Source organism: Thermobia domestica, chromosome 3, assembly GCF_964235325.1.
Source record: "Thermobia domestica chromosome 3, izTheDome1.hap1.1, whole genome shotgun sequence".
In the NCBI taxonomy this organism is placed as follows: Eukaryota; Metazoa; Arthropoda; class Insecta; order Zygentoma; family Lepismatidae; genus Thermobia; species Thermobia domestica.
The window spans coordinates 229,021,606-229,037,195 of record NC_137456.1 but is presented as its reverse complement, the minus strand read 5'-3'; positions in this window follow the sequence as shown (position 1 = coordinate 229,037,195).

The window sequence follows — 15,590 nt, the reverse complement described above, 5'->3', positions numbered from 1 at the left end:
CTTCTTTAGGCGATTAATCGGGTCCGATATTACAATAAGTCCCTTCACACAAATATTTCAGTAAAAGAGGAAAAGTTATTCAATCTTTGTGAATAACTATTTATGGACGAAATTTGGTTCCCTTGGAAGTTTTTAAGAGTTTGAAGGGCCGCCATTTCGAACATTTTCATCTGATTATTCTGGTTAACGAACTCATCAACATACTTCAACAATTAATGTTTGTGCCAAGTTTCGTCTCAATCCGCTGAAAATTAGGGTGGTTATGGCATTCACAAATAGCGTTTTATATATACAGATGGATAGTTAAATAGACACACAGAGGGAGTGAGAAAGTTTTTTGCTCCCTTCTCGCACCGGGCTCCTTTGCAAAACGTATTGACCAGCCAAACCTGAACACAAACCTCTTACTTGCTAACATAGAAACGTGGTCGGGAGGTGTAAGGCATGTAGAAATTGTATTTTTAATAACCATGAGTATGAATTCGAACACTCCACTTCCATGTTTTTCTTTTTACTTTTTGCAGCTACATCGGAACGGTCAATATTTATTCTTTACTAATTGCAAATGGCGTTTACATTCAAAATATGAGGAATTTTGGTGGCATTTGTTCGGATATTCTTCTCTTTCGAAATGAAGACAAGAATAAAAGCAATACGCAAAGACAAAAAGTATTGTTAGTACTAAACATTACCAATAATAATTGCTACGAAAAACTCTTTTAACATCTGTCATGAGCTGTATGTATTATTAACAAAAACATTTTAAAATGTCCTTGCCGAGGATTCGAACTGGCGACCTTTACTTTTGTAAGGCAGTACCTTAACCACTACACCAAGATCCTGGCACGGTGATCGTTTGGTTGTCGGCGTATTTGTTGTATTTGTGTTTTATGTTCCCACTTCGACAATTTTACTCTTTTTTTCTAAGTTTAACAGCTGTTTCTGGCTGTCTCTTTCGGTGTCGACCGTTATTTACACTATGTACTATTCGTATTCACAGCTTGTGCCCGTCTGCAATGTCTTATGAGGCGTTTACACTTAGTCGGTTTGCGTTCGATTGAGTTGAATTGACGTCACTTTCAACTTGATCGGCCGTGTAAACGGGACTTCAACTTAATCGCTTGTTGATCGAAGGCGACTAATCGACTGGCAACTAAACTGAAAGACGTTCTATTTTCTGTGGTTGAAATAATTGAACACATCCATCGATCTGATTCGGCCTAGTTGCTTCGATTTAGTGGCAAATGCAGCTAGTCGATTTAGTCGTGCGACTAAGTCGACCAAGTGTAAACGTCCCATTATTCAGATGAGACTTTTCTTTTTGCCCCTCAGGAAATATTTGATTGATTTAATTCTCATACTCTCCACGTATGGAGCGCAGAATGCCAGACTCGAAAAATATGCGTACATTTACTTTCCTGACAGATAATTCACTTCTCCAAGATGTAATTGCACGCCCAATTTTTTCTGAGTCCCTTAAGACTGTGAGTTTGGCAACAACGCATTCTGAGTTAGAGGAGGGGAAGAAATAAAAAGAAACAAGAATTCTGAACAAAGCTCACAGTTTGCTGTTTGAAATTCTCAGTCCCTCTTTTGTTATTTCTAATAATGATACCTCCAGTACAAAACAGTACCTTAGCAAAAATGCAACACTTTTTTCATTTTTTTTTAAAGAAAACACACACACAGTTCTCGAAGAAAACAAAGATCGTCTTAAAAACAAGGGTAGTTAAGGAGTTCGTTCTCTATCAATGCAACTGAAGGAGCATTCTCTATTTGTTGCGATAGCCATGTGTGTTAAGTAGTCTATTTTTTCTGTTGATGCAAAATTTGTTAACGTGGTTTGAAACCCATTCGATGCTTTTATTTATTTTTTTTTTTTTTTTTTTTTGATTTTTCAGTTATTCTTCACGTACACTTTTATAGTATAGCTAAATATTACAAAGGAGGAAATGGACTGCTTTCTAATTTATCCAAAAATAAGAAGATGCACAGCCGTAAAAACTCTTCTGTATATCTCAAATGTAATTTTTCCTTAGTGCAAATCAGTTCTTTTATCGATCCGTAAGATTTTCGTAAACCTGTAAATAAATACGGAGTTCTATCTAGAAAATCACTATCAGATCTATACCTCCATCATCACTACCAGTACGCAACTATTATTATTATTATTATTATTATTATTATTATTATTATTATTATTATTATTATTATTATTATTATTATGTGCTTCTTTGGCGTGAGAGACCCGTGTTCGATTCGAGACGGGAGCTCATGTGGATCGGGGCCTATGTTATGTTGCAAATTCACTCCTCATATAGCCTTGCTGCTGAAAGGGACACTAAACTCAACATCAAATATATTAGTATACGCGTCTTTGGTGTGAGAAACCCGGGCTCGATTTCCGGCGGAGCTCATGTGATTCGGGGCCTACGTTAAGTTGGAGGTTTACTTCTCATATAGCCTGACTGCTGAAAGGGTGCTAAACTCGAAATCTATTATTACTTTTATTACTATTATTATAAGTAGGAAATAGAAAAAAAAAGTTTTAGGGTACTAAATTTGGTGAGATATTTTATCTCTTCCCAGTATGGAGTTTATCGTGATTTTGGTGTATCAGAACCATTTTAGATAGGCTTTCACGACGATATCACATTTGTTTTTTACTTAAAAGTTTTAGTTGCCCTCAATAGTATCACCGCTTGCTTGAATCAGTTGCATCACACAAGAATGCACTTAGTTATATAATACCTTAGCCATCACCTTACTCCGAACATTCACACTTAGTATTTTACGAGAGGAGATTAGGTGTGTTCTCTATTGTTTTCAAATCGGTTTTGTCTCAGGTTCAAAATAGTGGATGTAAGCCATACATTGAATCATGATATTCTTTTTGAAAACCTGGTAGTATCCTCTTTTTAAAGATAAACTATAAGCCCAAAAGTGAGATTTCTTTTACATTTTCCTATAGAAAAGCTTGTATGAAGAGAACTGAAAGTGAGTTGAGGCCATAGTTGAAAACTATTTTTTGATCCTGGTATATCTTAGATCCTGCGCAGTACGATGTTTCAACTTCGAGGGGAAAGGTACACCTAGAGAAAACACTGAACTCGCTGCGAACTTTGTTCAGCATTCAGATTTGGGAACATACGTTTCAAAACTATAAAATTTATGATCAAACATTAATGTTCAACATCAAAATCAAACAATTATATTCAAATATTTTTTACAAATAATAGGAAAATAAGTGGAACACATAGTTAAGTGAATATTTTATTAGAGGTTTTAAAACTTGGAAGAATGAAAACTGGGAATATATGTCAAATACGAAAGCAAGAAGAACCAGTAATAGATGCTGTTCATGTTTTAGATAATCCGATTAATGAAGGAACAAAACAAACATTTAATTATAGAAGTGGTTCCTATTGCATATAACAGTGCGAGAGTAGATAATGATATATTTAACATACTCCAAAGTGTAGGAGTATGAAAAGGTAAGTTACTCTAATCTTACAAGTTACATTTGCGAAGTGTCCCCTCGGGATTCGTGTAAAATTGATTTAAATCCAAAGTTCTCAGCGGCCCAATGTGTATTGTGCTATTTTAGTGGCCCATACGGGTAATTTGAATATTTATGTGCCATCATATATCCGGAATTCATATATTACTATAACGCTGGGACACAAATGGCTTTTAGTTTCGTTAAAAATAAATGCATATGAATGTGGATATATGCAAAACAAAATGGATCAAATACGGATTCTTTGACACATGTTACTCAGCCCGGCCGCCAACTTGGATTTAACTTTCGGCCTTTTAAATGGGAGTAGCTGCAAGTGGATTAGGATACATAAGTGGATTTCCGAGGATTTTCTCGGAAACCCACTTATGTAGATAATTTTACCGTAGCTTGTACCCTTTGGAAAATATTGCATATTAAACCCTTCCAGGCACTTCGCGAATAGATATTTTAGGGTAATATCAGTTATGATAACGATGTTGACAAATCGCAACAATTTCTAACTGCAAAAAAGCTGTAGGCAGTGGCGTATTTAAGAGGGGGCTTCCTGATGTAAGGCGCCCCTAAATGTTATTTCCCATCTTAGAGTAAATGAAATATCTCGCAGAATATTCACATTTCTTGAAATAAAGTTAGAAAAGCCAACAAACAAAATCGTAAATACGCCACTGACTGTAGGTATAAATAAACTCTTCAGAACATTGGTATTAAAATCTTATTATATTTCTGTGAGTGATTCTTATTTCTTTCAAGTTATACCATAACAAGTAAGTATTCTATTACGGTCAGAATGTCTAATGTAAATCCAGATAGGACCAGTTTTTAAGAAAGACCTACCATTTCCGTATTTATGTCTGTGTGTATGTATGTATTTACTTTCAGAGAATTGGTCGTCCACAATAAACCATTTAAAAGATTATATATATACACTAGAAATTGCACAATTTTCTATTTGGTTCAACTTTCGTGAAGTGCCTGACATTTAACATGCAATACCTTCAAAACAGTACAATCTACGTTACAATTAACTACACCAATGAATTTCCGAGAAAAAATTATATTAATGTTGATGTATCACATGCACCTATTTCCATTTGAGAAACCAAAATTTGAATCCAATATGGCAGATCAAGATGGTGGCCGGGATGGGTAACACGTGTCAGATAAGCAGTACTTGATCCTATTTGATTAGCATATACCCACATTCATGTCCAATTATATCTAAAGATATAAAAGCAATTTTGTGACCGAGCTTTATAGTAGTGGTTGGCTAAATTCGAATATATGAAGGCCTATAAATATGCAAATTACCCGTATGTGTATTGTACTAAAATTAGTACAATACCCATTGGGGCACGGAGAATTTGAGTTTAAATCAATTTTAAACAAATCCCGAAGGGAACTTCGCGAATATACCTTGTTAGATGTGATAATAGTATAAATGTAAGTGAAGAAATCAAATATATATATAGGGTAACAAATGTATATATTTTTTGAGAAATAGAACGAAATAGAAAATATTATCATTCGCAAACATCAAAGATAATAGTTTCAGGGGACTCAGAAACGCATTACACTTTATTTTCTACTTTCGACTAGGATTAGGAAATAAAATCTTTTACTTCAAATATAATCTACTGAAAAATGCTCTAATGATATTATTTCATCATTCATCGCATTATTAGACTTGTGGCTTCATTGTCCAAAAACGTAACTGAGTTTCTCGCATACACATCTATAAAATATCTTAAGAACTCCTGAAATATCAATTTAGCCGTAGCTTTACTGCTAAATAAATTGCCTTCGCTTTCAAACTACTTCCCTTTCATTATTTACGCTCTTTTAATTCAGATAAAGTATTAGAAACTTCTGTAAATTTCTTATTTCATTTTCTGGATGAGCTGATAATCATTTCTCGATTGTTATTGGCAATCAATTGCCGGAATACCTAAGACACAATCGGTTTGAAAATAAGATAAATACTATGATATCGTTCGTTATCTATTAATTCAACATAGTCATTCTATAATCCTCGATTACTATTTTCAACCAATATCAAGCAGTAATGTTAAATTAGATAAAACATGTAACATGATTACGTGTGGAAACGTAGTCACAAATGTTACAAATCAAATGTGTGAAATTAACCTTAAAAGAAAGTGATCGCAATTCCTCCGAGTTTTCTCATAATCACAATTCTCACTGGCCACAATATTATCAGATATTCGACGTTTCAACTCCGCAGAACCAGTACCAACAGCACGACTTTGTGGTAGGATAATGTCGTTAGTAAAGGAGCTAAGTGGCGTGTCTGGGCTTTTATAATTTAACATGTGAGTTATTTGAAATACCTCGTTTAAAGTTATACCGTACTTCTCACTTCAAAGTATGTTGTTTTTGGAAAATCTGAATAACATTAAATACAACACACACAAAATTAAATGATGTATGCATTTGGATTGGCAATTTAATAGCAGGCTCACTTTTATGATGCACGGAATATTGTATCATCTCAAACATTACTGGTTTTGTTATAGTTTGTGTTCCATGCCATTTATCAAAACTTCATTTTATGCTCCGTTGAATATACTGCATTACGTATGATATATGATGTTATTGAGCATATCTTTGGGTATAACGTTTGCTTACTATACTGTTGTGTAAATGTTATTTTCATTACTTTACTCATTTTGAAGTTCTTTCGGTGTCAGTGTGTCTTATGCATTGCTATCTTCACGTGATTCTAGACCATTCTTTCCTCTATATCTTCTGTGTTACTCTGTGTGCGCACATAAAACTTTGGATTTCTCAATTTTCTTCAGTCCTCTTTCGATTGCTCATTGTTTGATTGGACAACGCTACTATCAATATAAGATGTTCCCTTGTGAGGAAGATGGCATGAAGATACATCCGAAGGGAGCAGGCTCGTTAGCGATGGTACTTAAGCGTGCAAGCGAAGATTAGTAGAAAGAAATGGGATTTACCAATGATACGAGTTTCAATAGCACTTGTCGTGTTATCATATAAAGCTTGTAAAATTCACTTGTAAAATTAATTACGGGTTGTGTATGCTGTGCAGAAATATGTCGCTGGTGGGAAATATCTATAGTGCCATATTTCAAGTATACTCAGTTATTTTATCCGTTGAACAGCATTTGGATAAATCTTTACTTTGGTCATTTCATTATTTTTGGTTTCTATATAGTGAGATCTCTTTTACATTTTCCAACAGAAAAGCTTATATGAAGAGAAATGAAAGTGCGTTGAGGCCATGGTTGAACACTATTTAGTATATCTTAGATCTTGCGCAGTGCGATGTTTCAATTTCGAGGGGAAACGTGCACCTAGAAAAATCACTGAACTAGCTGCCAACTGTGTTCAGCATTCAGATTTAGAAGCCTGCCTCGTCAATATTTTCTTCATGCTCTGTCACGTGTCTTCAAGAATCCATCAGGGGAAGTTGTAACTTCTGATACAAAATGCCTATAATTTCTATAGTACACCAAAAGTTTTGATTTTGCAATACTGTCATGGGTAACATCAATGCTTACTTTGTCAGTATTATTGAAGGTGCACTGCAGCGAAGTTAATTAAAAAATATCTTCCACCTTCTAGAAATATGCAACTCCAATTCTCACAGTAGCATTAGAAGTTAGACGGTTCCTCAACATTTGACACATTTCTAGTTTGACTTTTGGGGTGATACCTTCCTAGTAGTGGTACCCAATAAAAGTTCAGTAATGCGCACCACAGAGCCGGGTAGGTTGCGATGAGCTATCGATGAGCTGTTCGAATCGGCTCAGATGAACCATTCTCTCGATTCGGCTCGGTTGAGGCCCGCCATATCTCGGTAGACGTAATATATGAGCGGTCTTTCTGAGCTCGGCTGTGTAGTGACCAAGCCGCGAGCCGACCAATTTAAAACAAATTCCACAATTACAGTCGGCACGTTTAATTCAGCGCATTCAAATGGACCGAGTTTCGTCGATAGAGGTTAAATGGGTTGTCACTTTTATGGAAGTGACTGTATGTACGGCTTAGTGAGTCTTCCTGTATCTCATCTCTCCTTAAAGACATCCTTCGCTCGGCTGTGAAGAGGGTTATTACGAAACAAAGTTCTTGTAAAGTCAGGTGTATATTTCCTACTCGATAAACTTCTTGTATAGCTATCTTGAAGAATTAATGGATTTACGCAGTGTTCAGTAGCTTTTATCAATTCATGTGAGTAGGGCCATTGTTTTTATTGGACATTTGAAAAACAAACACTAAAAAGAACGATGTGTTTTATTATTGAAAATACAACGTCACAGGTTTTGTTTACAACACCATGTATCGCATCCATACTGCACCGCAGGATTTTCATTGGTGAAAAGAATATTCAAGTGACAATTAGCTCACATTTCCTTTACTGTTTATGCATTTTGCTGTGCGTTTTAAATATCAGTAAAAGTGTTTAATGAATATCAATGTAGGCAGCAACGACATACTGATGTTCTCTCATGCTTCACAGCGTAAGCGTGGAGATTCATGAATTATCGGAAATGAATTTTCTAAAAGGTAGTCCAAACTTTTTAATATATATATATATATATATATATATATATATATATATATATATATATATATATATATATATATATATATATATAGTCATTTTGAATAGGTCTAATATAGGCACATTAAAAGAAAATGATGATATAGAAATATAATTTGACAGAAACGTGAACTATCATGTCTAGAGGTCAATCTGTTGGTTAAGTTCTTTATAAAATGTATCGAGTTACTTTGTCATCAACTTTTTTCTTATGTACAGTATATGACATAAGTTATACTAGGTGATAGTTGTTACTTATATAACTCATAGTCAGTTCGGAACTAGCGTGCTATTTGTAGCGAAGTTACAATAGCTAGCTACAAATCTTGTAGCTCTAGATGTAGCGGCGCTACAAGTCAAAACCTGTAGCTTGTGCAGTAGCTGTAGCTGAACTACATATTTTTAGATTGTGTAGCGAATTTTTTACGAAAACTACAAATAAACCACTTTCAGGACGCAAAAATTAGTATTTTAACCAACATTTCCTCACAATTTTTAGTAAATTTTTATATGATGATAGGGAGAAAATATGATTGTTTTCTGATTTCTATCTCTAATCATTTTGCAACAATATTACAAGAAAATTTTCTGAAATAAATTGAGTACTGACGATCGGTCGAAAGGATAGTAATGACTCTTAAAATAGACCTACATGCCATTCTAGCAGCGAAAACATATACATTTTTGGGGGAGGGGATATATATATATATATATATATATATATATATATATATATATATATATATACTTTATTACAACAGACAAAATATATACTTTACTGTGAAATGCAAATTGACAGACAAAGCTTTTATGTAATATTTTAACCAAACTTTTAAGTTCAGTTACGCATGTAGACGATATGACATATATTATAATGCATGATGCCAAGTATGCTGTATTTGCGACAAGAGCTTAAGTAGCGAATACGTTTCTGAAAAACTAGCTAATAGTTGTAGCGAACTACAATTTTTATCATGTAGCTGTAGAGCAGCTACTTTTGAAAAATAGCTTTCCGATCACCGCTCATGTTAAAATAATGTTGGCAAATGGTGAATATACTATATACTTGCCTTCTACGTGTGACACTTGGGTCTACTCTAGGCAATCTTGCGTTCCTTGATTTCAACAAGCGATAGAAGAAAATTTATCAACTTTCTCATTTGTTTTTTTGTATGCTCAGAAAACTGTTAAAATTAAGGATATGATTTACAGTACACGGGTCATAATCCAAACAAGGGACATGAAAACAATGGCCCTACTCACCTGACTCGACGAAAACTACTAAACACTGCTTAAATTCTCGATTAATTCTTAACGGTAGCTATGCAAATACTTTATCGAGTTGGAAATAGTGGTGTCAACCAGTTCGGCTCGAGCTCTGAGCGACCGGCGCAGCTTGAACTCCGGCTGGGTTCAACTCAGCCAAGAGCTCTAGTCGGGATGATTGGAGTGAGCCATTGGCTCCTTTCGGCTCGGCTCAGCTAGCCTTAGGTGACCCATCGGCTCGAACCTGCTTGGTTAGTGTGAGCCATCAGCTCGGTTCGGCTCAGCTCGGGTAAGCCATTGGCTCGAGCCGGGACGGTTGAATGAGCTGTTGGCTCGGCTCACTTCTCATTTTGGCTCGGTGGTGACAGCCGGGAGCCGAGCTGCTCTAGCCGTTGACAAAACTACTACTTGGAACCTGAAAAATACCGATTTGAAAGCCGTAGAGAAAACACCTGGCAAAATACTCACGAGAGAGTGTTCGAGGTAAGATGATGACCAATGCTTCATGAAGCTGAGGGAATTCTTGTAAGATATAATCTAGCAAATGTGAGATAGCATCTATTGGGAGCTATTAAGACGTTTAAGTAAAAAATGTGAGATCGCCGTGAAAACCTCTCTAAAATGGTTCTGATACACGAAGATAACAACATACAATCGATAGGTGTAACCAGGGATGTAAATTAGATTTTTTCGGGGGTCGGGGGGTAAGCATTAAGACGTGTATTCGGGTCCCATAGGAAAGTTGTTTTTCTAATTCTTGGGCCCCCTCTTTCCATCTTACTCTTACTTTTTATGGACCCCAGAGAGTGTAGGCCCTCCCGCACGGCAAGGTCTGCGGTTCCATTAGTTGCGCCCCTGAGCCCGTTTCATACATGACAAATTAATTAAGGGGACAATATTGACAAATCTAAATGCCACACTGCCCTTTCGCGACAAAACGTTGTAACTTTGGCGGAGCAGTTTTGAGAAAAAGAGCCGTATAGTCGCTACAGACCGGCTAATTTCCTACTTACATCGAAATTCTCTTTGGTATATTATCAAAAGTATTTGACTCAGCTCAATGCTGGGCCTGGCGAACATAAGTATCGGTGGTGGAAATTCAAAAATGCTTATAGCAACAAAACAATGTAACTCAAGTTACAGCGTTTTGTCGCGACACGGCAGCATACTAATACATATTATTTCTAGAGCACCTAATATAGACATTCTTTACTGAAATGGGCCACAGACTCATTTTTATTTTATTCATCTTTTGTGTGCTTTTTTGTTTATATAATGTAGTGAATCTGTTTGATGCTTCATTTATAATTTCATCTTCGTATCGTATATGAAGTAAAAAAAATGTCTTAACATGGGCCTCCATCGAACTGCGGGAGCTTCTTTGGAAGGGGCAGTTGCCCGATGACCCCCACAAGTTACGACCCTGGCTATAACAACAAACTGGGAGGAAATAAATGTCTCACCAAATTTAGTACGCAAAAAACTTCTTTCTATTTCTTACTTATAATAATAATAGGCCTAATAATAATAATAATAATAATAATAATAATAATAATAATAATAATAATAATAATAATAATAATAATAATAATAATAATAATAATAATAATAATATATTTCATTTTAAGTTTAGGGTCCTTTTCAGCAGCGATACTACATGAGAACGTACGAGAACGAGAACCTACTGCTTAACGTAGGCCCCGAACCACATGAGCTCCAGCCGAGAGTCGACCGGATCTCCCACGATAAAGAAGCGTATAATAATAATAATAATAATAATAATAATAATAATAATAATAATAATAATAATAATAATAATAATAATAATAATAATAATAATAATGATAATAATAATAATAATAATAATAATAATTACTGCGTTCTAGTAGTGATGAAGGAGATATTAGGGCTGATAGTGATCTCCTGGACACTAGATCTCCGAATTTATTTTGAGGTTTAGGAAAATCTTACTGATCGATGCAAGAAGTAATTTGCACCAAGAAGGAATCACAATGGGTTATATAAAAAAAGTTTTTCACCAGTACACCTTCCATTTTTGGATAAATTAGAAAATTGTCCATCACCTCCTTTTTATACATATACTATAAAAGTATACGACAAAAATAAATGAAAAATTACAAAAATGAAAAAAGTAAGAGCATCGAGTGAGACTCGAACCAGCATCAAAAGTACTAACTCCGCACAGAAAGCAAAAACGTAGGTCGCATGGCTATCGAAACAACTATGAAGTTCCATTCCTATTTCATAAATAAAGAACGAATTTCTTAACAAAATTCACTTCCTTTTAACGAATATTGTGGTCGAAAAGCGTTTGTGCTTTACTTACAACCAAGTTTTCTGCATTCACCAAGTACTATGTTGTTCTAAATGTTTCATTACATTAAGTTATAAAAAGAGAACTGAGTATTTGAAACAGAAAACTGTGAGCTGTGTTGGGAAGTCTCGTTATTTTTTTCTTTTCATTTCCCCTACCATCACATCGACGGCGATGTTGCCAAACTTACAATCTTAAGGGACTTAGAAAAAATCGGGCGTGCAATTATATCTTGGAGAAGTGTACATTATCAATATGGCTGTGTAACATGCGGAAAACAGCATTTTAGATATCAGTGTCCAGCTAGGAGCGCAAAATACATGAATTGCAACCAATATAATGATTTTGTATAGTATTTTCCAAAAAAGATGAGAATAAGTACAAAAGAAGAATCAATGAGTTACTTGATGAAGATATTCAGCTAGAAGACAAGACCTTCATTCGTACTGAATTACAGCAAACATTAAATGACATACAAACAAATACGAATGTAGAAGGTGAACGAATGATTAATTCAATGGAGATTTTATGTTAAGGTTCATTCAGGTAGTCAATACAAAGAAGAAAATAATTCCACTGGTAATTAATCGAATTCAGGTAGTAAAACGAAATTCAGAGGTACAACACGAGAAACTTGCACCAGAAAATCGATACTAGAGGAATCAGGTCTGTAGAAGCCACACAGACAACCAGGTAGAGAAAACGAAACACTTTAATATGAGTCAGGGAATAAAGACTATGTCATCAGTAATAGAAGAAAAGGACAGAATAGAAACAATATAAAATGTCCAACACAAATATGGTAAACATGTGAGAGTAGAAAATAAAGCAACGAAAGAAAAAAAACAGAAGAAAATAATACAGAAAAGTACATAGCAGAATAAATAAGCATGTGTAAAGAAAAAAGGAGTGAAGATATAAATGAGTTAGTGAAGAGAAAAAGAAAAGTAGATCTTGAATTGAAAGAAAAAATACAAAAATGAAGAATGATGGAAGGAAGTCTACAAAATTAAAATAAACGATTGAGACACAGGTGAAAAGGAGAGTCTGCGAGAAAAACAATGCGTACATGTTTCTTTCTCGCGCAGCACTAGGAACAATTGTTGAAATGTTATAATTCTTCCACTAATTTCCTTTTTATTCCCTCCTAAAATTTTTCCCATGTTCGACATGAAATTATCTTACTTGACTTAGATAAAATACAGGGATCCCATCTGAAGTAATTGTTGAAAAATTACAATTCATTTACGATTTGTGTATAAATACGGCTTTCGAATATGTAGCAACCTGTGCTAGGCGGCCAAGAGAAAGCACGAATTCTATCCACTCTTGTCAGAGTAGGCAATACTGGTGGGCCCTTGTGCTAGCGCAGGGGTGCGTCCGAATGAAGCAAATGCGTCAACGATGGTGATTATTTACTCAAGTAGTGTAGTGGAAAGAAATGGGTTTTGAGAATGATACGAGTTTGAATAGCACTTGTTATGGTTCCGTACTAATAACGCTCCACTTGTAAACATGAGATACAGGTTTTGTACAGAGCAGAAATATGCCTCCGGTGGAAAATAACATCCAACAGTTCCATGTTTCATATGCACTCACTTATTATATTTGTCGTAAAACATTTTTGGAGAGTAGTAACACTACCAGTGGCGTATTTAGGGGGGGGCTTTCGGGCTTAAGCCTCCCCCGAAATCTTACTTACTATAGTAAAGTATATGAAATATCTTGCAGAATTTTCACATTTTCAGACAAAGCCCCTCCGAAAGTTAGCAAAGCCCCTCCCGAAACAAAATCGTAAATACGCCACTGAACACTACACTTGTAAATCTACAATACAACTGAATTACTTTGTATTTAATTTTGTCGCCTGTAGAAATTTCTTCCTTATAAACATGTCTTTTCATCAAAGTATTGAAGTGTATCTTTAAATCTTCCAAAATATGATCCACCGAAGTTACATCTGCACATAAGAATGAGATATAGGTGAAGAGGGGGGTCAAGAAGAGAAAGAAACTGAAAAAGGAGAGAAAAAGAGAAATGTTTGTATGATGATAATTATTGGAGGAAAAGTCATTTACTGGTGTCATTATGACGAGATGGAAAACGAAAAAAAAGAAAGTAAAGTTCCGACATAAAACAGTAGAATATTTGTTGATTGTACTTGAAAGATAAACTGAATAATTACACAAGATTATTTTATATAATACTAAGTTTTATTAATTAAAAATGATTACCAATTTAGTAAACAAACTAACAATTTAATATGTCAACGAAAGTTCATTCTTAAGAGTTTTATATATTGCCTTCGTTTTGTGCAATAATACAAAGTCTAAGCCTACGTCAACACCTCGTATTCTTAGCCCAAACTATTCGCTAAATTAAAACTCGTTATCTAATTAAAAGTAATTGACTTTTTAACATACTTAGGCCTATATTTTGGAAAAAAGTGACTACATGTTTGATCTCTCTTACTTGAAGAGGAAGAGTTGAGCACCCATGAGAATATATATTTACAACTATTGTACAATACATATTTCGTTCAGCACTAAGTCAAAAATAAGGTTTCCAAAGCTAATGACACTAACAAACTTGTAAAAGTCTTTAAAATGTTGTGATTCAATGCTTGCAAAGAAGGTGAGTTTTAATTTATTTTTGCTGTGAATGTAATTGATAAGTTTAAATCAGTTAAACTAATTACAGTACTTCAAAGGACACATATCGTATTACTTACCATGTTGAAGAAAATGTCGAATTTCTTGCCAGTTCGAATTCGTAACTTAGTTGAGCTTCCAGGGACTAAGTTTGTCATCAACATTTTTTTGTTGCTTGAAAGTGATAAATAAAAAAGTATTGCTTATGAGTAATCAATTGTACTAGACGAGAAATATATAAGGTAGATAGTGTGAATATACATAATTGATTAAGATTTAATATATATAACACAATAACTCTTTCAGAAATCAAAAGAACTTCTTACGCTACTGGTTTTTGCATTAATAAATTCACATGTCAGGTATTTATATTCACAGGAATGCAATGTTAATAAATGGTATATGTGTGTTGGTACTTATTTTCCCGGCTTCAGATTATGTACTAAGCGAATTGGTGAGTACTTATTTATTTATATAGAGGAAGTACATTTGCAAACAAATAGTAGCATACCTGCGTTCATTTATTCAGTATTTTTCAATTATCATACGTACAAGATTCACAACACAGAGTGTGCTTTAAAAGCGCACACTTGCATAAAAAATAATCATGATTTCATATATTTTCTCATGTCTCTTGTCTTTCGCACTAAATGCTAATATATTTAGAAATATATTTGATCTAATGTAAAGTTTGACTTTATACAACTTTTTGTATGCCATTATTTACGTTGATATAAATGTCGGTGTAGGCATGGTCAAAGTATTGCAAATTTGTTTGGATACAAACGCAGAGTGTAACGTTTGACACTAAACGGTAGGTTCCTTCGTTCTGTATCGCTATATTATAATTTATCTTTCCCTTCTTTAATGATGTGGTTAAGTATATTGTATAACAATCTGCCAAATCTACATTTGAACCGCTATTGCTTCTACTTTATTCCTACTGAAGTCCCCTTTTTAATATAGAAGGATAACTAATCACTTTAAATACTCTATGCACTTATTATATAGGAACTAAATCAGTTTAATTTGAATGAATATATTTCAAAGGAAAGAGCAAGGAAGTCAACACAAGATATATGAAAATTAGAATGTAATTAAAACAACTAAAGAAGAAATTATTTTTAAAAAGTGCTTATTATAGCTCAATCAATTTATTGATATTCTTATTTCTAGCACTGGCTTTATTAATGCTTTGATTCCTGTCAGTGTTTATTGAATTAT